The following is a 25,762-nucleotide window of genomic DNA, read 5'->3' on the forward strand; positions in this document are numbered from 1 at the left end:
ATGTAGGTCAAAGTGTGGACATGTGGCCTTAACAGAGCAGCAGCAGCAGCAGTAGTGACAGGGATTCCACGACCCTCTTTCCTTCCCTCTTTCCTAGGCCTTTTCCTTTATGCGTCGCATGACGGAAACAGTGATAGTGTACACAATATCATGGGGAGAAGGGCTCAGGAAATGTCCTTACTTTAAAGGTATGCAGCATGGTGACAAACCCGCTTTCTTCACTCCCAGGAATCATCGGGCTGGGTTTCCTGAGTCTCTGGAATTCAACATCCTGCTTGCTATGCCTATGTTGGAATCCCCCCCTCCTCCCCCAGCCAGGAAAACAATTGGGAGAATATGTCCCAAAGGCCTAAGAATCTGACCACTGGGTGAATTGGTGTATTTGTGTGTGTCTAAACAATGCGGGTGGTGCTGTGGGTAAAAGCCTCAGCGCCTAGGGCTTGCCGATCGAAAGGTCGGCAGTTCAAATCCCCGTGGCGGGGTGCACTCCCGTTGTTCAGTCCCAGCGCCTGCCAACCTAGCAGTTCGAAAGCACTCCCGGGGGCAAGTAGATAAATGGGGACCGCTTACTAGTGGGAAGGTAAACAGCGTTTCCATGTGCGGCTCTGGCTCGCCAGAGCAGCGATGTCACACTGGCCACGTGACCCGGAAGTGTCTCCGGACACCGCTGGCCCCCGGCCTCTTAAGTGAGATGGGCGCACAACCCTAGAGTCTGTCAAGACTGTTCCGTACGGGCAGGGGTACCTTTACCTTTAAACAATGCTTTAAAGGTGTTTCAAATGGTTACTGGAAGTGCCAAGAACATGAAGGGACATTTTATCATGCTTGGTGGACATGAAAAAAGGCTTTAAAATATTGGTTACAAATACATATGTTGATACAGCAGATTTTAAAGGCTAATATGCAACTGAAGGCAGAACTTTGTTTGTTTTTAAGGGTTAATGGATATATAACCGGAAAACAAAACTATGGAAGATTGTGCCAATATATTATTTTAGTGGCAAGATTGAATGCATCTTTTCCATGTAAGATGGAAAAATACAGCCCTGTCTGCTATGGAGGAATCACTGATAAAATCATTGGACTTGGTTGAGATGGCAAAGTTAATGCCTTTAATTAGAGAAAAATCATTATTGACATTTATTAAAGATTGGAAACTTCTTATGGACTTTTATGGACAGAGAAAATGAACTTGAAATATCTAGATTTGAAGATTGAAAAAATATTGGCTTATAGAAAATAGATGGTTGTTAATTAGTGGCATAGGAGCAATCTCCTGGGGCTGTGGGGGCTTTGCCCCCCAATAAAATATTTGCAGAACCCCCCCCCCCCCAATTTGATGGGCATTCCCATTCAAATTGTGTGTGTGCACCACGTCATGCGATCAATTATGTGGGCTGGGGCTTACCTCCCCCCTCCCCATTTTATTCAAGTTGGCCCCCCTGATGAGTGGATACTATGTTTAGCTAAAGGACAGAGAACCTTTTCCATTCTCTTTTTTTCTTTCTCCTCCTCCTTTTTCCTTCTTTTTTGCTCCTGTTCTTTTTTATATTAGATATTTTAAGTATTTCTTTCTTCTGGTGTATTATAGAGAGATACTTTGTATTGTGTAATGACTTTTGGATATCTTTGGATAAGTATAAATAAAATTGAAATATACTCAGAGTCGCAAAGTGATTTCATGTTCTTTATTCAGCTCATCGTGGTGAGGAGGAATGAATGAATGTCCCCTCAAAGTATCTGTCTTGTTGTTGTTGTTTAGTCGTTCAGTCGTGTCCGACTCTTCGTGACCCCATGGACCAGAGCACGCCAGGCACTTCTGTCTTCCACTGCCACCCGCAGTTTGGTCAGATTCATGTTTGTAGCTTTGAGAACACTGTCTAACCATCTCGTCCTCTGTCGTCCTCTTCTCCTTGTGCCCTCCATCTTTCCCAACATCAGGGTCTTTTCCAGTGAGTCTTCTCTTCTCATGAGGTGGCCAAAGTATTGGAGCCTCAGCTTCACGATCTGTCCTTCCAGTGAGCACTCAGGGCTGATTTCCTTAAGAATGGATGCGTTTGATCTTCTTGCAGTCCATGGGACTCTCAAGAGTCTCCTCCAGCACCATAATTCAAAAGCGTCAATTCTTCGGCGATCAGCCTTCTTTATGGTCCAGCTCTCACTTCCATACATCACTACTGGGAAAACCATAGCTTTTACTATACGGACCTTTGTTGGCAAGGTGATGTCTCTACTTTTTAAAATGCTATCTAGGTTTGCCATTGCTTTCCTCCCAAGAAGCAGGCGTCTCTTAATTTCGTGGCTGCTGTCACCATCTGCAGTGATCATGGAGCCCAAGAAAGTAAAATCTCTCACTGCCTCCATTTCCTCCCCTTCTATTTGCCAGGAGGTGATGGGACCAGTGGCCATGATCTTCGTTTTTTTGATGTTGAGCTTCAGACCATATTTTGTGCTCTCCTCTTTCACCCTCAATAAAAGGTTTTTTAATTCCTCCTCACTTTCTGCCATCAAGGTTGTGTCATCTGCATATCTGAGGTTGTTGGTATTTCTTCCAGCAATCTTAATTCCGGCTAGGGATTCATCCAGCCCAGCCTTTCGCATGATGAATTCTGCATATAAGTTAAATAAGCAGGGAGACAAAATACAGCCTTGTCGTACTCCTTTCCCAATTTTGAACCAATCAGTTGTTCCATATCCAGTTCTAACTGTAGTTTCTTGTCCCACATAGAGATTTCTCAGGAGACAGATGAGGTGATCAGGCACTCCCATTTCTTTAAGAACTTGCCATAGTTTGCTGTGATCGACACAGTCAAAGGCTTTTGCATAGTCAATGAAGCAGAAGTAGATGTCTTTCTGGAACTCTCTAGCTTTCTCCATAATCCAGCGCGTGTTTGCAATTTGGTCTCTGGTTCCCCTGCCTCTTCTAAATCCAGCTTGCACTTCTGGGAGTTCTCGGTCCACATACTGCTTGAGCCTTCCTTGAAGAATTTTAAGCATAACCTTGCTAGCATGTGAAATGAGTGCAATTGTGCGGTAGTTGGAGCATTCTTTAGCACTGCCCTTCTTTGGGATTGGGATGTAGACTGACCTTCTCCAATCTTCTGGCCACTGCTGAGTTTTCCAAACTTGCTGGCATATTGAGTGTAGCACCTTAACAGCATCATCTTTTAAAATTTTAAATAGTTCAGCTGGAATACCATCACTTCCACTGGCCTTGTTATTTGCAATGCTTTCTAAGGCCCATTTGACTTCACTCTCCAGGATGTCTGGCTCAAGGTCAGCAACCACACTACCTGGGGTGTACGAGACATCCATATCTTTCTGGTATAGTTCCTCTGTGTATTCTTGCCACCTCTTCTTGATGTCTTCTGCTTCTGTTAGGTCCTTACCACTTTTGTCCTTTATTATGGTAATCTTTGAACGAAATGTTCCTTTCATATCTCCAATTTTCTTGAACAGATCTCTGGTTCTTCCCATTCTGTTGTTTTCCTCTATTTCTTTGCATTGCTCATTTAAGAAGGCCTTCTTGTCTCTCCTTGCTATTTTTTGGAATTCTGCATTCAATTTCCTGTATCTTTCTCTATCACCCTCGCATTTTGCTTGCCTTCTCTCCTCCGCTATTTGTAAGGCCTCATTGGACAGCCACTTTGCTTTCTTGCATTTCCTTTTCATTGGGATGGTTTTCGTTGCTGCCTCCTGTATAATGTTTCGAGCCTCCATCCATAGTTCTTCAGGCACTCTGTCCAGCAATTCTAAATCCTTAAACCTGTTCCTCACTTCCACTGTGTATTCATAAGGGATTTGGTTTAGATTGTATCTTACCGGCCCAGTGGTTTTTCCTACTTTCTTCAGTTTAAGCTTGAATTTTGCTATAAGAAGCTGATGATCTGAGCCACAGTCAGCTCCAGGTCTTGTTTTTGCTGACTGTATAGAGCTTCTCCATCTTTGGCTGCAGAGAATATAATCAATCTGATTTCGATGCTGCCCATCTGGTGATGTCCATGTGTAGAGTCGTCTCTTGTGTTGTTGGAAAAGAGTGTTTGTGATGACCAGCTTGTTCTCTTGACAGAACTCTATTAGCCTTTGCCCTGCTTCGTTTTGAATTCCAAGACCAAATTTGCCAGTTGTTCCTTTTATCTCTTGATTCCCTACTTTAGCATTCCAATCCCCTATAATGAGAAGAACATCCTTCTTTGGTGTCACTTCTATAAGGTGTTGTAAGTCTTCATAGAATTGGTCAATTTCAGTTTCTTCAGCACCAGTAGTTGGTGCATAAACTTGGATTACTGTGATGTTAAAAGGTCTGCCTTGGATTCGTATCGAGATCATTCTATCATTTTTGAGATTGCATCCCAGTACAGCTTTCGCCACTCTTTTGTTGACTATGAGGGCCACTCCATTTCTTTTACGGGTTTCTTGCCCACAGTAGTAGATATGATAGTCATCCGAACTGAATTCGCCCATTCCCGTCCATTTTAGTTCACTGATGCCCAGGATGTCAATGTTTAATCTTGCCATCTCATTTTTGACCACATCCAACTTACCCAGGTTCATGGTTCTTACATTCCAGGTTCCTATGCAATATTTTTCTTTACAGCATTGGACTTTCCTTTCGCTTCCATGCATATCCGCAACTGAGCGTCCTTTCGGCTTTGGCCCAGCCGCTTCATCAGCTCTGGATCTACTTGTACTTGTCCTCCGCTCTTCCCCAGTAGCATGTTGGACGCCTTCCGATATACATTATTTACACAATGGGTTGCACATGATTGGCTAATTCTGGAATTCTACTGTAAGCCAATCAGGTTGTGGATTCACTTATATCTGGAGCATGATTGGGTGGTTCCTGCCCACCAATCATACTGCTGCATTGTTCTAGGCCCAATCAGACTGCTGCATTCTGAATCCTATTGTTCTAGGACCAATCAGACTGCTGCATTTTGGATCCTATTGTTCTAGGACCAATCAGACTGCTGCAGTTTGGATCCTATTCAACTCAGTACATAACAAAAATATTTTTAAAGAGAAAGGAAATAGGGCTGGGAAGATAGGAGGGACATGTTCTCAGGGCCCCTCGAGTGCAGACGGGCCTCCTGGTCAGCTGATGATGGCAGATGAGCATCTCTCTCTCTCTCTCTCTCTCTGTGTGTGTGTGTGTGTGTCTGTCTCTCTCTGGGCTACCTTATACCAACCAAATCAAAATACTAGCCCCGCTAGCTCAGCATTGTCTGCACACTGACTGACAGCAGCTCTTCGGGGTTTCAGACAGGGGATATTTCCAGTGGTGGTTCCCCATGTGTGAAATACCATTTTATAGTAACGTGTGCCCACCACTGCAGACCCTCCACGTGTCCCTATTTTCCAGAGACATCCCTGATTTAGAGAAGCTGTCCCAGTTTCTGATTTGATCCTGAAATGTCCCGTTTTTCCTTAGGACATCCCTATTTTCACTGGAGAAATGTTGGAGGGTATGGAGTTTTTCAACTCCCAGGCTGTCTGAAGGCAATTCTGAATAGGGTAGTTTTTTTAAAAAAATGTTAATGTTTTATTATGTTTTTATATATGTTGGAAGCTGCCCAGATTGGCAGTAAAATTATCATTAGGGAATGTGAGGTCCCTATTTTCATCGGAGAAAGGTTGGAGGGTATGTTGTTAATTTTCAGGAGGAATTTGGTGGCTGAGAAAAGCTGTTTCTTGGCAACCACAAGATCCTTGCGTGGAAGAATAATAATAATGATAAAAACTTTTAAAGAGCCTTTTCAAATGTAATTGCTTTAAGATATTTTCAGCTGCACTTGTCTTTAGCTAAATTGTGTATCTGTTTGCAGCCCTGCACTCCTTCAGGAGGAAGGGCAGGATAGGAATAAAAAACAGACAGATTCTCATCCCTACCTGGAGATGCTGGGGATTGAACCTGGGACCTTCTGCATGTAACCCACTTAGTACCACTTGAACAAAAATGGACATGAGCTAAAATGGTGCCTCCATCCCAATCAGTGGCACTGGCCATACTGAGTCTAAGTAAGGGCATAATTTGGCCGAAATGTTGATATTTCCTGGATCAGAAGCTATAGTAAGCAGCATTCCTCAAATGCAGAATCAAAATCCTTTCCAAAGCTTGTTTTTCTTGGCCCAAGTGATTTAAACCTTCCAAACCACATAGAAACTCCTCCCTTGGCCTACTTGTAAAAAATAATTATCAACAATATATGAGCATAATGTAACTGCTGTTAAAAATAAACCCAAACAGTAGAATGTCAGCAGAGAAAACTTCTCTGTGACAAGAGTTTTCCTCTTCCCATTGCAATATAGGTTAGGAGATGGTTGAAGAAGGTTGATTCCTGCTGGAGGGGGCAGATTAGGGGTGGGTGAGTGTGGATGGGTGAGGGGGAGAGGAATTACTGTTGTTCAGATTTCCATATGTGTAGAACAACAACTTTCATTGTGTTGATGCAGCCTAGAATAGCATTAGCTTTTTTTGCTACTGCATTACACTGTTCTCATGTCTGCTCTACTAAGACACCTAGATCATTTTCACATATACTCTGGAAAGCCATGTGTCCCCCATCTTACATTGGTGCAGCTGGTTATTCCTGCCAAAGTGTAGAAACCTACATTTGTCCCTATTGATTATATAACATTTCCCCTTCGTTTTCAAGATAATATTCATGGTCTGCAAAACCATAACCGAGAAAGCCAAATGTTTGCAGCAGAAAAGCACCCTTTTAGCAGAAAGTTCCATGACAGGATGAGTCTCTTTTCCTCGACTCCGGCCTGCCATGCAACATCCTAAGAAAGGAACCAGTGGAAGGAATAAATAACAACAAGGAGGGAGGCAGCCAGAACATCTGTCAGCCAAATGGCATCTTGAGGGTGACGCCCAAACTTCCAGACGGCACTCTTGGCCTCCAACCAGAGAATGAGTGAATGTGGACCAGCGTCTGGCAGCCAGCCAAAATGGAGCTTCAAAAAAGGCAGCTATGGAGAAAGTGGGTTTTCTGTGGAAAGTTCCATCCAATCCTGCCTGCTTTCTTGCTTGTCTCAAACGGGTGTCACTGGATGAGAAAGCAGAGTGGCTATTCTGGGATGGTCGAAATGGAATAGAAAATATTCTGAGTCCTCCACTGCCCCAAAACTTGTCTGAACTGTACTTGCAGAAGAGCTCCCCAGGGCTCCTTTGAGAGGGTGGATGGAAAAGAAAGATGATGGTGATGGTGATGATTATGATTAGAATCTGGCATGACTTCCAGTAGCAACAGTGTGGTGTAGTGGTTAGCATATTGGACAGGTGCCTGGGAGAACAATCTCTCTCTCTCTCTCTCTCTCTCTCTCTCTCTCTCTCTCCCTCCCTCTCTCTCTCTCTCTCCGACTCCTACTCTCTCGCTCTCATTTCTTTCTACATATTAAATTTGATTCAAGCCTCCTTCTGAGCCATGATTGAAAATTAGAAAATGCTGTATACTGATCTATTCTTAGAGCAACAGTTCATGTTCTGATGAGCTTCCACTGGGCTTCAGAATGAGAAGAATTTAATTTGTCCACTGCCTCCAATCTCTGTGAACAATTGTGTAGGTCACATAAGGGGAGAACTTTCTTCTTCTTCTTCTTCTTGAATTGATTTTAGAATGTATTTCAATTAATTGATTGTGATTTTATGTAAACTGTATTATTTTCACTGTTGTTAGCCGCTCTGAACCAGGCTTCAGCTGGGGAGGGCGGTGATATAACTAAATTATTATTATTATTATTATTATTATTATTATTATTATTATTATTATTATTTCTTCTTCTTCTTCTTCTTCTTCTTCTTCTTCTTCTTCTTCTAAATCCTCTGAAGTGAAGTGCTCCTTGCCTTAATAAGCTGAGGCTCTGCCTGAAAGTGGGCAAGAAAACGGTGTTTTTAAAATTGGTTTCTCCTCTCTATAATTGACCCAACAAGACTCATACTTTGAGTGATCTGAAAATCCAAGTTATTAGAGCCCAGGATCTACCTTAATGAACAGTTACAAAATCACAGATAAAAGAGATCCAACCAGTTGATAAATCTTTCCCAAAGAACCTATGTTCTCTTTAGTAGCCTAGTCAACCAGAGAAGAGTCAGAGCGTAGAAATTCACTGAGGCAAATATCAAATCTTTAGAACATCTTCTTGAATCCACTGGTATTTTACTATGTTTTGCTGGAACGTCCCAAATATGTGTAGCTACACCAAATGAGTTTGCTGGAACAATTCACTTCATGATCCACTGCCATCCAGTGTGGTGGTGATGCATTGGAGTTAATAGAGGCTCAATAAGCTCACACCAAGAAGCTCATGGACAGCTGCACATTTTGTCCACGGTGTGGAGCTGCACACTTAATGATTTATGGCAATATCATGAGCAATAGCAAGCAAAACCACTAGGGTCATGTTATGACAAATAAAATTCCACAGGAGGTAATCATAGTCAAGACTCCTAAGATAACAAATGTCCCCTTACAAAATTATCTTCTAAATATATCCCAGTGAAGCCTCTTCTGTCCAGCAATGCCACCACACCCCTGAGAGGTGAGCGGACTTTTGGCATATTCCAGAGTATGCCCTGGGGGAGTATGCCCCTGGGGGACGCGGGTGGCGCTGTGGGTAAAACCTCAGTGCCTAGGACTTGCCGATTGTATGGTCGGCGGTTCGAATCCCCACGGTGGGGTGAGCTCCCGTCTTTCGGTCCCAGCTCCTGCCCGCCTAGCAGTTCGAAAGCACCCTTAAGTGCAAGTAGATAAACAGTATTAATGAAGGCAGGCTACAATATATTTTGCTTTTTCTATAAGGACAAATAAAAGTTCAGCTGGATCAAACCAAAGGCCTCTCTTGCTCAGCACTGCATTTCAAAGTTGATCAGGAGGCCTAAATTTGGGCTTTTTGTAGGGTTGTTATATGTCTGGAATTTCCTGGACATATACAGAAATTAGAAAAAATGTCCGGGAAAATGCAGACATATGGCAACCCATTTCGGCAGTGTTGTTTTTGGCGATTTCCCTCAAAAACTTTTATTTCACTTTATTTTATTTTCTGTGAATTTGGCCAAAAAACTCATCAACTTTGGCCAAAAAACTCATCAACTTTGGCCAAAAAAAGCTCAACAACTTTCCTGTCCAGATTTTCACTGTTTAGTAAGCTTTTTCAATAAGGAAAGTGTTGGGGAAATGTGCTGGGAAGCATGGGATGGCACTTACTTGACACGAGGGATGGGGAAGAAATTCAGTTCCGTTCACACTTAAAGGTGGGCTTACCTAATTTGCACTTTCTGAATTAACATGCAAACCAAAACAAAAACGTCCTTCTGATGATTTCCGGCTTTAAAAAAGCCTTGTTAGGTGTTGTGTATTGAGTCAAAGGATTTTATATCTGTATTATTATTGTCTATATTTGCATTAGGGTAAAGTAACTGCCTTTTGGTTTCAGGGGGTACAGCTACTATTGGTTCATTTAAACTGCTGTATTTGGATCCTCTGTCTTATTGGTTTCCTCCAAAAGGCAGGACTGTGATTGCCTGATATTGTTCCCTCCAAAATGTATCCTTTCTAGCTAGTCCCCTGTCCCTATAAATGTAGCTTTCCCCTCCTCAGTCTTCAGTCTTGTTTGCTGTAATAAAGAAGTGTTACTAGAGAACTGTCTCCAGCAGATTATGTCAAGAGAGCTGAAATCACAAACCCCACGTCACAACAACTGGCGACGAAGGTGGGATCCGGAATGCTGAGGAGCGGTTAAACGCAGCCCTGCCTCAGAGTCCGGATTGCAGCTAAGAACAAGACTCACTGGCCAGCTGAGAAGACGACCCTGCCACAGGACAATGGAGAGTCCAAGGGTATTGGAGCCCTTCCAGCCATCAGAGCCCCACACGTGGGAAGACTACGTCGAACGCTTCGAGTTCTTCGCAGTGGCTCAAGGGATCACCGATGCCAGCAAAAGAAGGGCCACATTCCTGAGCTACTGTGGGCCTGAGACCTTCAAGCTGGCCAAGGCATTGCTTGCTCCAGCGAAGCTAAGTGAGACATCTCTCAAAGATATTCTTGCCTGCCTAACAAGCCATTTGGCGCCTACTGAGACCAAGATGGCCCGGCGGATGGAGTTTCATGAGAGGCAGCAGCGTGCTGGGGAGTCTGTATCTGCATTTCTAGCTGAACTGCGGAAGCTCGCTCAGCACTGCGACTTCCAAAATCTGGAAGAGACTCTCCTGGATCGGTTTATCGGTGGTCTGAGCAGCAAGAAAGCCAGAAGACGCATCGTGGCTAAAGAAGAGGTTACCCTTGCTTCAGCCTTGAAGGAGGCCACCGCCACGGAGAATTATGAAAGAGAGGAGCTTGATGCCAGTCGCAAGGCCCCTAAGCCACAGATAGAAGTTGCGCATGCCATGGACGAGCTAGAGGCTACTCCGAGCCAGAGCCCAGTCCGTGGGGTCGAGTCAGTGCGTCAGGCCTGCACAGTGCACAAAGATCACCGAGGCAGGTGTCCAGGTTGTGGCGGAAACCATGAGCGGAAGAGTTGTCGTTTCCGGGATGCTATGTGCCGGACGTGCGGGAAGACAGGTCACATCGCCAGGGTCTGTAGATCGGCGGCGTTGGGAGCGACAGGAACACCTAGACTGGAGCATCGCAGACCGCCCACAGCAACCCATTTTCTAAAGGACTGCCACTATGTAACGGAGATCAACGGGAGGGTCGTGCAGTTCCCAGCGCAAGGCAAGGCACACGTCAAGGTGAAGATTGAGGGTCAGCAGTGCGACATGGAGGTGGACTCCGGATCTGGATTCACTATCGTGTCGGACCAGACCGCGAGGACATTCTTCCCCAGGGGTAAGTTGCCCCCTCTGGAGCCCTTCCCGGCAACCTTGCAGTCATACTCAGCGGGCCGCATCCATGTTATGGGAATGTGTGCCGTGAGAGTTCAGTTCCGGGACAAACAGGCTGTACTCAAACTGGTGATTGCGAAGGGCAGTCGCCCCAGTCTCCTGGGCACTGACTGGTTCCCCGCCCTGGGACTGAGTATATCAGGGCTTAATTCAATCCAAACCTGCCCTGAGATGAGCGAGGCATTATGCAAAGAGTTTGCTGGTCTCTTTAATGGAAAACTGGGTTGTTATAAAGGGCCCCCAGTTGACTTCGAGTTGGACCCTGGGGTGGCCCCAATCCGACTCAAACCAAGGCGAGTGCCATTTGCACTGCAACCCAAGATCGAAGCAGAGCTGGATAAATTGGTCAAGCAGGGAGTTCTCTCACCCGTGGACTCTGCTAAGTGGGAGACTCCAATCGTCACGCCCCTTAAAGCAAATGGGGAAGTCAGGATCTGTGCAGATTACAAATGTACTATCAATAAGGCACTCAGGGGAAACTCATACCCCATTCCAGTCGTATCACATCTGTTGGCTAAACTGGCTGGGGGCAAGGTGTTTGCCAAAATTGACCTGGCACAAGCCTACCAACAGCTGCCAGTAACCCCACAATCAGCGGAAGCACAGACTATTGTCACACATAAAGGGGCGTTCAGAGTTAACAGATTACAATTTGGAGTTTGTGTGGCCCCAGGGATTTTTCAAGGGCTCATGGAACGCCTGTTAAGAGGTCTGCCGGGGGTCTTGCCATTTTTTGATGACGTTTTGATTGCTGGAAAAGACCCACAGGAACTGGTTGCGCGTGTCCGTGCAGTGTTGCTCAAGTTCAAGGAGGTGGGGTTGCAACTGAAAAAGGAAAAATGCAGTTTTGGGGTGCCAGCTGTGGATTTCTTGGGGTTTAAAATTGATGCATCAGGCATCCACCCCACAGATGCTAAGATTAAGGCCATCATCGAGGCACCACGACCACAGAACAAGACGGAGTTGCAGTCATTCCTGGGACTTATTAACTTTTATCATTCGTTCTTACCCCATAAAGCTTCGGTAGCTGAACCATTACATAGACTGTTGCAGAAAAAGAATGTGTGGCGATGGGGGCAGGGGCAGCAGAAGGCTTTTGACTCCTTGCGAAGAATGCTGAGTAGCGGGAGCGTCCTTGCTCATTATGATGAGTCAAAGCCGCTGGTCCTGGCATGTGATGCCTCTCAATACGGCCTGGGGGCGGTGCTGAGTCATAGGGAACTGGATGGGTCGGAAAAGCCCATCTCTTTCTATTCCCGTACGTTGTCGCCCACGGAGCGCAACTATGCTCAAATTGACAAAGAGGCGCTTGCAATTGTGGCAGGAATCAAAAAGTTCCATGATTATGTGTACGGTCGCCATTTCTCCATTGAAACGGACCACAAACCACTGTTAGGGTTGTTCAACCCGAACAAACAAACGCCACAAATTCTCTCCCCCAGAATGTTGCGTTGGTCTATATTCCTGAACGGGTTCCAGTACACCTTGACCCATGTGCCGGGGAAACGGTTGTGCCACGCTGATGCGCTGAGTCGATTGCCCCTTCCTGGCGGGAGCAATGAGGATCCCGCTCCAGCGGAGCACATAATGATGCTGGAAACACTTCCGGGGGCTCCTGTAACGGCTACTGATATAGCTGAGAAAACGAGGAAAGATGCTGTTCTCTCCCGTGTGCTCACTTGGGTGGGGAGGGGGTGGCCAGGTGGTCCGCATGAAGACAAATTCAGGCCTTATGCGACAAGGCAGCACGAGTTGTCCATGCATAAGGGTTGTCTCCTGTGGGGAGATAGGGTGATCATCCCAGCACCACTGAGAAACAGGGTGCTTGAGACGCTTCACATGGGACACCCGGGAATGGTCAGGATGAAGTCGCTAGCCCGATGTTATGTGTGGTGGCCTGGAATGGACCAGAACATAGAACAATGGGTACGAACATGTAAGGCATGCCAAGAGGTGCGGCCAGAAGTGGCCAGAGCACCAGTTCACTGGTGGGAGCAGTCCAGATCTCCCTGGAGCCGGCTGCACTTAGATTTTGCTGGGCCATTCCAGGGGAAGGTCTTTTTGGTTGTCGTCGATGCATATTCCAAATGGTTAGAAGTGGCGATGGTCCCTAGCATGGCATCAGCTGCCGTAATCAAGGTGTTGAGGCAGCTGTTTGCAACCCACGGGTTACCTGAGACCATTGTATCAGATAATGGGGCAGCTTTTGTATCCCAAGAATTCAGGGCATTCTTGGCTGATAACTTCATAAGAGGGGTCACATCCGCGCCCTTTCACCCATCCTCCAATGGGCAGGCTGAGCGCATGGTAAGAACAGCCAAAGAATCCATTGCGCGCTTAATGGAGGGTAACTGGTCAGCTCGCATCGCGCGAATGTTATTTTTGCAGCATGCGACGCCGTGTACTGCGACGGGCAAGTCGCCAGCTGAGCTGCTCTTGGGTAGAAGACTGGTAACGGTGCTGGATTATGTCCACCCGGATAAAATGCCAAACCATAATTCAAGAGCAACCCCCCAGGCTGAGACTGACACAACAAGGTATCTCGCCCCTGAAGATCTGGTCTGGGTGAGGAACTATTCACGAGGTTCGCGGTGGGTGGCTGGTGTGGTCACCCGGGCTAGTGGACCTGTGTCCTATTATGTAACCTTGGAAAATGGGCAAGTTTGGAAGAGACATATAGATCAGCTGAGGCGCCGGGCGCTCAGCAGGGAGGAGTCAGATAATTCATCCCTGGCTAACGACGCAGAGCTGCAAGACCAGAGTGAAAATGGCCCAGAGGTGCAGTCACCAGGGGCTTCGGCAAATGAACCAGGGTCTGCTAGTCCTCATGATGACGAGGTACAGGTAGGGAACCCTGAGATGTCTGGGACTCCATCTGTTCCTGAGGAAACCCCTATAGCAGCCCCTCTACCACAGGTAACACCCAATCCAGAACCGGCAACGCCTGTTGTCAGGAGATCACGTAGAAGTTGTAGGACCCCACAGTACCTGAGAGATTACGTCTGCTGTGCTCACTAGGGGGGGAGGGGTGTTGTGTATTGAGTCAAAGGATTTTATATCTGTATTATTATTGTCTATATTTGCATTAGGGTAAAGTAACTGCCTTTTGGTTTCAGGGGGTACAGCTACTATTGGTTCATTTAAACTGCTGTATTTGGATCCTCTGTCTTATTGGTTTCCTCCAAAAGGCAGGACTGTGATTGCCTGATATTGTTCCCTCCAAAATGTATCCTTTCTAGCTAGTCCCCTGTCCCTATAAATGTAGCTTTCCCCTCCTCAGTCTTCAGTCTTGTTTGCTGTAATAAAGAAGTGTTACTAGAGAACTGTCTCCAGCAGATTATGTCAAGAGAGCTGAAATCACAAACCCCACGTCACAACATTATGTATTTTTTTTTATCTGTCCTGAACCATCCAACATTCTGCTTCATTGACTGCCCATGAGTTGTACTGTTTATGAGAGAGGGAGGAAAACTCTTCCCCGACCACTTCTTTATGTTATGCATAATTCTATAAACTGCCAGAAAGGGCCCACTCCATGCATGCAGGGATCTGCTGATGAAATGAAATCATGACTGTGCAGAACTCCATATCATGTTGGAAGCTCCTGCAGGTGCACCACTTTCCACGATTAGGGTCCCCTTTCATACATTCCACTGAATGCTGAGGTGAGAAGCATGGCTAACTTCATGCCACTATGGGGTTGTGGGCTGCTGACATTGGGCTCATCCACGCTTCCATTTGTTCTGTGCCTAGAAAGCATGAGTTTGAGTGGTTTTCCACTGGTCCTCTGCTTTCTAGGCATGGGTCCAAGTGGTTTTGTCCTATTTCCATTTATTGATTTAGATTTAGCATGGAAAACCATTGTGAAATCTCTCCATAAGTGCCTGTTTTGCAGAAGCTGCCCCAGAACATGCCTTTCCCCTTGGCCTTTATGGCCTGCACAGTCCTTGATGCCACTAGCCAAAGACCAAACCTAAATAGGTGGTGGTGGTGGTGGGGTGTTTCAGGTTTTTTTTTTGTTTTGTGCATGAGTTTTTTTGGGCACTGTTGTAAATAAAACCAAATAGCCCTTCTACTTTATTTTCAGACTTTCTCCTGGGAACTGTTCAATTACAAAGAATGTTCCCAGGCAACTGAGCTGGTGCTACCGATTATGGAAAAGGAGAAACCCGCCTTAGATAGCTCCTCACTGGACACAAATGCCTGAAGCACAGCAAAGGGAGAGCGAGTGGCTTCCCAGGAAGACAAGTTTTCCTGACTTTCTTCTCTGTGGCTTCTTTCTTTCTTTCTTTCTTTCTTTCACATTCACAGTGAGAAAAAGAGGGGAAGTGCCACACCCACTTTTGCTTCTATGCCTAAAGGTGCAGCGCCCCCTAGTGTTTGGAAGATTTAGCTTTCCTTGCCACATTTCTGTACGAGGGTTTTCTAAAAAGCTATTGGAGCAAAAGCAACCTTTAAAAAAGTGTAGCTCAAATGTAAGTTTCTGGTGCTTAAAATTGCTGACCTGTATAAACTGCAGAAAAACCAAGTTTGACGCAAGATTATCAACTGATAAGTCAGCTACTATAGTAGAATTTAACTTGCATTATTAAGTCATACACAGTTGATGACAAGGACAAAGCCGTGCCTTGTGGGTCCATTAAATCTCCTGTATCTGGGTGTCCTTCCCTGCCCTGAGATCTTTTGAATAAACAATAATAATAATATACAGCTGTGGTCCCACAATTTTTTCCTTGGTAAATTCAGAGTTACCCACTGCTCAGAAAATCCAGAAAGAAATCTGTTTCTCTTCTAAAACTTTTTTCATACCATTCTTGAACACATTTCTCTGGATTTTCAGGTATGGACAGTCACCATTAGCCTGTTTCATCTTTCTTGCTCCATGAGAAACTCCTACTTTCTCATTTCTGTTTCTGTTTTCCCTTCCTTTTTGTTGTTGTTAAAAATCTCCCATGTGTTTGGAGCTTTTGTGGAAAAACCCTATTAAAGAACTTCCAGGAGGGGAATTTAATTTGCACACCAGAGGTTTCTTATTGTAGTGCTTATTTCTGGTGGATTAGTGGGCACTCAAGCAAAGCCTAGCGAAACAGGACACTGAATTCCTAGAGAGGCATTAAAATGCATAAGACTATGTCCTAGAGCAGGGGTAGGCAACCTAAGGCCTGGGGGCCGGATGCATCCCAATCGCCTTCTCAGTCCAGCCCGTGGATGGTCCGGGAATCAGCGTGTTTTTACATGAGTGGAATGTGTGATTTTTATTTAAAATGCATCTCTGGGTTATTTGTGGGGCATAGGAATTCGTTCACCCCCCCAAAAAAATATAGTTTGGCCCCCCACAAGGTCTCAGGGACTGTGGACTGGCCCATGGCTGAAAAAGGTTGCTGACCCCTGGCCTAGAGCAACCACAGTGGTGTGTGTGGCAGCCATGGTCTGATTCCTAAATAAGGTGCATCTTCCACTTGTCCTTCCTTCCTTGAGGCAAGCATCAGCTGGAAAAAAGCTTTAATAGAATCTTATTAAAAAGAAGAAGATAGTGGGAGAAAGGATGATGGGCTAGATGGGGCCTGATCCAGAAGATTCTGTTTGTTCTTCTGTTCTTACCACTAGGAGGGAACAACTGGCTTTAGGGTCCAGAAGTTGTGAATTCTGATATCAAATATTCAGAGACTGCACAAATATTAATCACCGCACATTTGAAGCTGCTATTTGTTAGCTGATGATATTTAATGCTAATATTTGATAGTTGGTGCTAAGGCAGTATTTGGTGGTTGGCACACACAAATATCCTGCATCAGATAATTGTATGCAATAGCATTTGGTATTTGACAGGCTGACTATTTGAGAGCTTCCTCATTTTAAACAATCAGTAGATGCCAACAAGTCTAAGTAATGCATTAAAATTTCCAAGTAAAAACTCACATTCAAAAATTAGCATTTGGATTTCCTGTTTAAAATTTTGAGTAATAACCAAGAAGGAAACTTCATAACATACTCTGCTAGTGAGGTGAAGGGCAATTAGAAGAAGAAGAAGTTAAACACATTAGCTTCTGTTATTTTTGTATTTTGGGAAATTTTCTGTTATTTTTGTATTTTGGAAATTATGCTGTTATTCTTGTATTTTGCTGCTTATTTTTGTATTTTGGAAATTTAAAAATGCAAACTATCTGCAAATCTCAAATATTTGTGAATATTTATTTCTGCTTGAGTAACCTATGTAATCCTATGTTCTGCTCATGTGGACATGTAGTATCCATAATTCTGGCCAAGTCAGATGGCACATTTGAATAAGTAGATAGCCCTATTGGCCATATGAATCAAGGGAAGTCATGTAAGTCTTTAAACAGTTGTTGAGGGCATGGCATGGTGCTTCCAGTTAGTTGAGGTGTTGTTTTTCTTTATTTTTTCTTTTCTTATATAGATAAGTAATAAAATACCCCGCCCTAACCCAGCAGATGGTGTTTATTCAATGCATGCAAAATAACGTCCAAGAAACTTAAGTTCTTATCCCAGTTTACCATTTGTATAGAAGGCAATAAACAATTTGTGTTAACAGACAGGTTTTATAATGTGAGAGGAGCCCTCTGTTTTCATTTTTAGCTCTGTACATTATAAAGCTGTACCGCTCGGTTGCAAAGGTGTCATTGTGCTTCAAGCCTGTGCCAATTTTATTTTATTGGTCAATTTTCCACATGTGCTATTTGCTGCACTTTATCGTACCCATCAGACAGACAAGCACCCTTCAAGTTCTTCCTCTACCTTGTTGTAATGAGCTGTAAGATAGTATTATCTCCCATGAAATGACTGAGCATAGCCAGAGCTGGATATTTTGAGATGTTTTGTCTAGTAATTGCAATTATTTGAACAAATGCTTCCTTCCAGACCTGAGCCACTCTCCCACATGTCCGCCCCCTGTGTTAATTACAGCTTCACATTTTGCAACCTCTTCAACTGTTTGGTGCCCAAGTGAAGTGACTATGGGCTTCTGGTCAATTTTGTTGCTGCTTATGGAGAGTGGGGGCATAGAGGGGGAGGCAGTAGTGAGGCCAGTGTGGTGCAGACATACTGGGAAAGCAAATCCGGTGTTTCTGTTGGTACATTTGCACGCTACCAACCTCCCCACTGGCTCACCCCTCCCAGCAAACAACAACAACATTACAAACTTGAGGTCTTGTGAGGGACACTTGCCTTACCATGCTGTCTGTAACTTTTAAAAACTGATGCCTAGATGCTGAGGAGGGCCAATAAATGTGCTGAATTTTGGCAAGATGGAGGCCCTGTGTGTGAATGGTTCTCAGGTACAAGAGATAGGTCAATTACCTGTTCTGGATAGGGCTGAAGGATTTGGTATATAGCCTAGCTATGCTCCTTGTTCCGTCTTTGTCACCAGTGGCCCAAGTAGCCTCAGTGGCTTGAAGTGCTTTCTAACAGCTTCAGTTGATATACAGTGGTGCCTCGCAAGACGAAATTAATTCGTTCTGCGAGTTTTTTCGTCTTGTGAATTTTTTCGTCTTGCGAAGCACCACTATGTATTGACGGTTTCCCATAGGAATGCATTGGCGGTTTTTAAAAAAAGGCGCAAGACGTTTCGTCTTGCGAAGCAAGCCCATAGGGAAATCTGTCTTGTGAAGCAACTCAGAAAACGAAAAACTCTTTCGTCTTGCGAGTTTTTCGTCTTCCGAGGCATTCGTCTTGCGAGGTACCACTGTACCATCTTTTGGCAAGGATATCAGTACATGTGATTCATGTACTGGTAATCTTGCGGTTCGATTGTGACAGCACATTCTCTGTGGAGCTGCCCTTGGAAGCTGAAACTAAGGCGGAATGCCACAACTAGGCTGCTGTTAGGAGTAACCTGCTGCCAGCATGTAACATCACTGCTGAGTGATCTTTGCTAGCTGCTAATTAGCAACCAGGCCAAGCTTAAGTTTTTGCTGTTAACGTATGAAGCCTATAATCACCCTAGCAATGCTCACCTGAGATACCACCTTATCTCATAACATCCTGCTTGAACCTTTAGGTCATCAAGTGATACCCTCTTGTGAGTACCACTGAAGTTCATTCAACGAGCACCTGGGACAGAGTTTTGAGTACAGCAGCCCCAGTGCTTGGAGGTTCATGTGTTTTTTTAAAAAAAGAAACTAGTTCTATAAGTTCAAGTTCCGCCTGTCCAAAAAGAACTGCTTCTAGTTGAAGTTTGTACTTTTGCAAAACAAAACTGTTCAGTTTACGTTCATCCAAATGAACATTTTTAGTTCACAATAAGTTGCTACAAACTTATACGATTCAAAAGTGAAAGGGGGTCATACACAGGTAGTAAGAAGCCTGACAGACAGAATGTCAACAGGTGAAGCTTTCTCCATTATTACATCTCCATAGCAGCAAAGGCTCACTCTCTGTAATTTCTGCCTGCCACACAGCTGTTAAAGACACAAAGCATCATTCACTTTGTTCTTAGACCTTATCCTTCTCACTGCAAGTGGCCCTGTTGGAAGGGAACTCTCTCCCTCTGATGTCATAGCAACAGTGATCAAGTGACTAAGTGTCGTTAACAACAACAGCACCTCCATATCTGCCTAACAAGCCTTAGAAAATTGCCTCAACGTTTTGCTTTCTAACTTTCTTTATAAATAAGAGTCCATGGCTGCTGCTGGAGGATGAACTAGAAATTATTCAGTTTTTTACCCCAAAATGAACTTAAGACACATTTAGTTCACCCATTAATTATGGGAATTACTTTCAGGTGTAGTTCAGATATTTTTTAAATGCTTCACTGAGCTTTATTCAACCAAAGAAGTTTGTTCCACGCAATGGGTAGCACTCGTTCTTTGAATACACTCCCTCTGGAAATTTAGATGGTGCCAAAAATTTGTCATTTTAGGCACCTCAATACTTTTTTATTCATGCAGGCATTGTTGAATATTGTCCCTGTTGGCTGTACAGGTGGATTTATATTTGTTTTTTGTATTTATTTCTTTTTTGCACACTGCCATGGTGTTTATCAACTTGTGGGGTCGATTCACGAAACCTACAGAAATAAATAATTAAATAGAAGATGTGTTTCCTTAAGAGGGCATAAAAATGTGTCCCCATAGCCTGAGCTAGGCACAGCCCTGGCCCCTTCCTGGCCCCCTCCCTCTCTGATTCTGCAGCAGCTGAAAAGCATAGTGAGCTATTGAGGAAGAACCTCCATTGCCACAGCGGATAGAAGCTGATGCAAAGCCCCAACTGTCAAGTCTTGAGCAAGACGGTCCACCCAGGAGGAGCTGAAAGCCCAGCGGTCAGTCACTTCCCCCTGGCAATGACTCTGCAAGCAGAGGGAACAGTGTCGAAATGTTGTCTTGGTTAGGGAAGACAAGTGGTGGCAGATAAATGACACATCCGCTGCCTCTTCACAGGCAAGAGGGATAAACACACAAATCTATAGGGCTGGCCTGTGACAGATACTTTAGGAGCTTCAGGAGGGGCTGATAAGCTGGTCTTTGCTTGTCACCAGCCCCCTAAAAATTTTCTGTGGCTACAGGTCTGCTTCATGTTGCGCACACACCCTATAACAGGGGTGGGAAAACTCAGGCCTAGGGGACCAAATGCAGCCCTCCAGGCCTCTCAGTCTGGCCCCAGGATTACCTCTAGGGCCATGCCCTACCCTAGGATTCATGCGTTACCACTCCCACTCCATGCTCTTCTCAAGTGCTTTTGCCTGGCTAGACTATGTGCTTGAACAAATGATAGACTACTTGTTTACTGTGCTCTGTGCTCTGGTAGCTTTCAGGTTGGATAATTGTAATGGACTAGATAACTCAGAAACTCCCAGCTGGTCCAAAATGCAACAGCTTGATTACTGGCTGAGGTTGTATTTAGAACTCATAAGACCCACTGTTCTAAAAGAGCTGCATTGGCTAACTGTTCATTTCCATGAGCAAGTCAAGATTTCTTGCATTAATGTTCAAAGCCCTAAAAGACTCATGCCCCAGTTATCTGAAAGGACTTCTCATCCCCTACAGGCCCTCCTGAGTGTTAAGATCAGCATAGGGGCCCATCCGCTAATTCTGCCTGACTCGGGTGTTTTCTTTTTGTGGGGGTGGGGGGTTGTCCTGGGAGAGGGCCTTCTCTGTGGCAGCCCCTATATCGTGGAATTCCCTCCCCACAGAGATGCGTCTGGCTTCAGAAATGCCAGACGCCAGATATGTGTGCTTTAGGGCCCAACCTATCCCTGTGATTGAAATATAACTCTTTTTAAATGTTAATTGTTGTGACTTGCCCTGGGACCTGCTGGTGAAAGGCAGTGGTAATTCTAGTAGTAATTCTAATACGAATACCTTTTGTTTGCTTGGATGAAGCCTCTGACTTTTGTGTGGCCAGAATCCACGTGAGAGTGAAATCCATTGATCTGCTCCCTCACTTTCACCTCTGGCCCTGCCCGCCACTGGCATGTGGACTCTAGAAGGTTGCCCACAAGGGAATGTGGCCCTCAGGCTGAAAAGGTTCCCCACTCTTGGCTTACATGGAAACCACTTTCATATAGGAAGCAGCGTGAAGCAATGGTTAGTTTTATAGACAGTGTGGTGTGGTGGTTAGAGTGTCAGTTTAGGACCTGTGAGAAACCAGGGTTCAAATCCACACTCAGCCATGAAACTGACAGGGTGTGACCTTGGGCCAGCCACTGTTTCTCAGCCTAACCCACCACACAGGGTTGTTGTGGGAATTCAATGGGGGGAGTAATGTATGCCACCTTGAGCTCCTTGGAGAAAAAGATAGTATATAAGTGTGATAATAAAAACAAAACAAAACAAAACATACCTTGGTCAAGATATATGAGGGCTATAGCCAACAACTTGGCCCTGTTACTACACTTAAGCCAACATAAGAGTGATCTACCTGTTGGGACACGTGAATAACAACAATCTGAGCAGGACAGTTCTGGAGAGAATAAATGTATGTGGTGTTTGGTTTGGTTTGGTTCCAATTGCCCCTGGTGGTTTCCACTCAGGAGGGGAATTAAAATCCCCTGTGCCCCACCACTTGCCACCATGGTTAAAGTGTCTCTATGTATCTGAGACCTCTCAGATCAAATCCTCTCATTGATATCAAAAGTGGAATAAGCAAAGTGCCTTCAAACATGAGGAATATTGCGTTAGTTTGCCTGATTATCATGCTAGCACTCCTGTCTTGTTTGCTTTCACACTGCTGTACCTGTTGCTTTATGGAACTGTGGCATTTTGACCAATATGCCGCCATGTCATGCTAAATTTCATCCACACCAGTGGGCATGGTGTGGCACAACAACAAATGCCATGTCATAACTTCCCCACTCTATCCGGACCTGCACGCTTCTGTTCCCCCATTATTCTCCCCTGAAAATATCAGGGAAGAACTACATGCTGGTGAATTGCCCCAAATTCCAGCTCTACTCCTGTGATTTTCTGGGTTAAGAGGGCTGCAAATGTATTTTTTTCTGGACCAACACGGAAATGAGTGCTAAAGCTGTCCTTAGTTTTCTAGAAATGCATTCTACATCATGTGACTGTTCAAATATAATGTGGAAATCAGCAGTTATGGAAATGAAATGAAATGCTGCATGAATACAGCCTATATGCAAAGAGCTGTTTTTTGTTTTTCTTCAGAATTTGTGGGTGAGTAGACTAAGATGTGTGATGACCACAGAGAAGCAATCTTTTTTTTTTTTTTTAAAAAACAATTATTCAAAATTATAACAAGACATATTATCCAAAAACATATCATCCTTGTTCCCCCCCATTTTTCCTCCCCCACCCCCACAAAACCCACCCACTCCCACCCCACCCCCCGACTTCTCTCAGTTCCAGTCTTTGGTTTCTCTAAGAATGCTGTTTTCTGCATGTTACAAAGTTGTATAGATCCTCAAACTATTTAGCTGATTATTATCAATAAAAGGTTTGTGAATGTTTATTCAAAACCTGCCAAGGAGTCCAGTTCGCTTTGTTACGTCTTCAGATACTTTGTAAAGGGTGCCCATTCATCCTTAAAGTCACAGTTATCCTTGTCCCGTAGCTTATATGTCAGTTTTGCCAGTTCTGCATAGTCCATCAATTTTTCTTGCCATGATTCTTTAGTTGGGTTTTCTTCAGTCTTCCATCCTTGTGCTACCAGAACTCTCATGGCTGTTGTCGCATACATGAAGATGTTTTTCAACTTTTTTGGCAGGTCTTTCCCTACAATCCCCAACAAAAATGCCTCGGGTTTTTTAACAAATGTTAAATGGAACATTTTCTTCAATTCGTTGTATATCATTTCCCAAATTTTTTAAATTACATTACAATCCCACCACATATGATAAAATGTCCCCTCCTTTTCCTTACACTTCCAACATATATTTGAACTAGTTTTGTACATTTTCCCTAACTGCACTGGTGTTGTGTACCATCTGTACATCATCTTCATGTAAGACCACAGAGAAGCAATCAACCACAGTGAAGCAAAAGAACAAGGCTGGGCAAGGCGAAGAAGGGCACAGTTTATCCTTCCCTTTTGGAAGTGCATCAAATTTAGAGTGGGAAATTGCAGTCAAACATAACTATGCATAAGTGTGAGTTATTACATGAAGGGGTTAAAACCAGAGAGCTCTGTTCCTAGGCTCAGCTAGGTCATGTACCTTTACCTCCATGAGGTAGGAAGTAAAGCATTTTCTATTCCTGTCTCTCACTCTTCTCGCCATGTTATCCACCAGGACAGATGTGTCTGAACTTGCTAAAAAAACCATCATGCCTCCCAACCAAACAACGATTTCCCCCCAAACTCATTTAAAAATAAAATAAAATTGGGTGAGGTCTTGGTGGGCCCCGAGTGCGTGTCTACTGATGTTACTGGTGCCATGTTGGGGTGCCACTTACAGTTTGTGTGAGGATTTGGGGCAGGTTATTATAGGATGGGTGCTCCCATAAATGAGTACAAGGGTGGCTTTTTTTACAGCATGCAGATTACTGTATTTTTCACTTCATAAGACATGCCTATTTATTAAGGGGTATGCAAGGGGGGGGGGAAATTCTTTAAAGGGAGTGCTGAGCAGAGCCTGTATGCACCCCAGGCTCTGCTCAGCGCATCCTTTCACGAGCCGCGTGGAGCGTGTGTGCGGCGCTTGCAGGCTTTTCCCCAAGGAGGGAGAAGCCCCCAAGAGCTGCACAGCGATCCCTCTTGCTGTTCTGGCTTCTGGGATAGCTGTGCAGCCTGCATTCACTCCATAAGACGCATGCACATTTCCCCTTACTTTTTAGGGGGGGAAGGTGCGTCTTATAGAACGAAAACTACACTATGTTGTTGCCATCTCCACCTTCAATCCATATGTACTGTGGGGCAGGCGATTCACATGGTTGGAATTTTTTTTTTTTAAAATGTTGCCAACTACCTCTTTGTGATGTTTAAATGACCCGTTTACAAAATTAAACCCCTGGGCACTCTAAGTGGAAGGAACTATGTACAATTGTGATGTTGTGTTTAGTGAAGGATGCTTTGAAGGCCGTCCGGAGGCTGGAACTCTTCATAACCAAGGTCTGTAACAGTTAGTTGGGGTTTTCTTATCACACCCGTCTCATATGAGAAGCAGCTAAGACTTCGCAGTTCCTTTTTTTCGGGGGGGAGGGGGAAAGAAGACGCTTAGAACTTTAAATAAAGATGACAAACACATAATCATCAAGCAGCAGCAATATCCTCCACTCATTACATTTTTAAAGAAGAAAAATGAATCTTCAGTGTCGGCTGAAGTCTGAAAACAAAACGGGAGGAGATAGGAGGCCCCAAGACACTTTATTATATCTGCACATTCACAGAAGACAAAGCTATTAATGGCTACTAGTCATGATGGAGCGAATGCTCTACCTTCATGGTTGGAGGCAGAAATGCTTATGGAGATCAGCTTCTGGGAAACACAGGAGGGCAAAATGTTCTTGTGCTTGAATCCTGCTTGCAGGTTCACCACAGGAATCTTTTTGGCCACTGTGAAAACAATATGCTGGATTAGATGGGCCATTGGCCTGATTTAGCAGGACTCTTCTTAAGTTATTTTTTATTTAAAAAAATTAAATTCATTTTTAAGATATATAAACAATTACAAATGCAACATCCAGAAAATGTAAGTCCTCCCCACTTCCCCAGTGTGGAACTAGTTTTATACACAATACAGTATCCATTATGTTCCAATTTCTGACGTAGATGTACAAAATCATTAAACAAATGCGCTGTTCCAGTGCATTTCTGGAGGGCAGAAGCTGTGTTCAATTGATTGTACATGGTGAATAAAGTCAGAGGATGTTGCATAAAAGCAATGCTTTTGTTCCCTTTCAGTGTTCTTGTTGCAAAATGCTAAGTTTGTCCATAAGTATTAAGTCCCAAATCTGTGCAGTCTGGGTTTCAAGGAGGTCCACATCAAGGCACTTCCAATGATTTAGTGATTACTACATTTGCAGCAGTTAACAAGTGTTAAATTATATCCTTATTTATTAAATTGCATAATTCTAAAGTTTGTTAATTATGGTAATCAGTACCAATTTCAGGTCCCAGAAAGATATTTTGTTTCAAAATCAGATTGTACAGTACTCCATTACATCACAACACAATTTCCAGCTGCTGTTGGAGAGGGAGTAAGTGCAGAATGTTGGAGGAACACAGGAACTCACTTTGTAACATTTAGTACTCTGTCTTTCTTTCCCTCCACACTGAACACCCTAAGGAATTGCTAGGAGATGCCCAGAGTATTGGTGGTGTTATGAAGCCCAACAAATTGCCATGTTTGTTTTTAATTTGGCAGAAACTTAAATCCTGGTCCTTTTTCAGTCATCACCCTTCCTTCACATCAGGGGTTCTTATCTTTGTCCACCATCTACAATTGTGCAAGTGTGCAAGCATGCA

General features: G+C 44.2%; 1 long non-coding RNA gene across 3 annotated transcripts in view; it reads left to right on the top strand.

Annotated features, from left to right (window-relative positions):
* LOC310669727 overlaps nt 1-25,762 on the top strand; it is a 63,941-nt gene that overhangs the window by 24,597 nt on the left and 13,582 nt on the right. The window contains exon 3 of one of the 3 annotated variants that reach the window (XR_014507328.1): nt 937-1,079. The exons of the other annotated variants lie outside the window; for them this stretch is intronic. This is a non-coding gene — a long non-coding RNA (uncharacterized lncRNA). Of the gene's footprint in view, nt 1-936; nt 1,080-25,762 lie in introns of those variants that run through there. 3 annotated transcript variants of the gene reach the window in all.

The sequence above is a fragment of the Podarcis tiliguerta genome, assembly GCF_965153285.1.
Source record: "Podarcis tiliguerta genome assembly, chromosome: Z".
Lineage (NCBI taxonomy): Eukaryota > Metazoa > Chordata > Lepidosauria > Squamata > Lacertidae > Podarcis > Podarcis tiliguerta.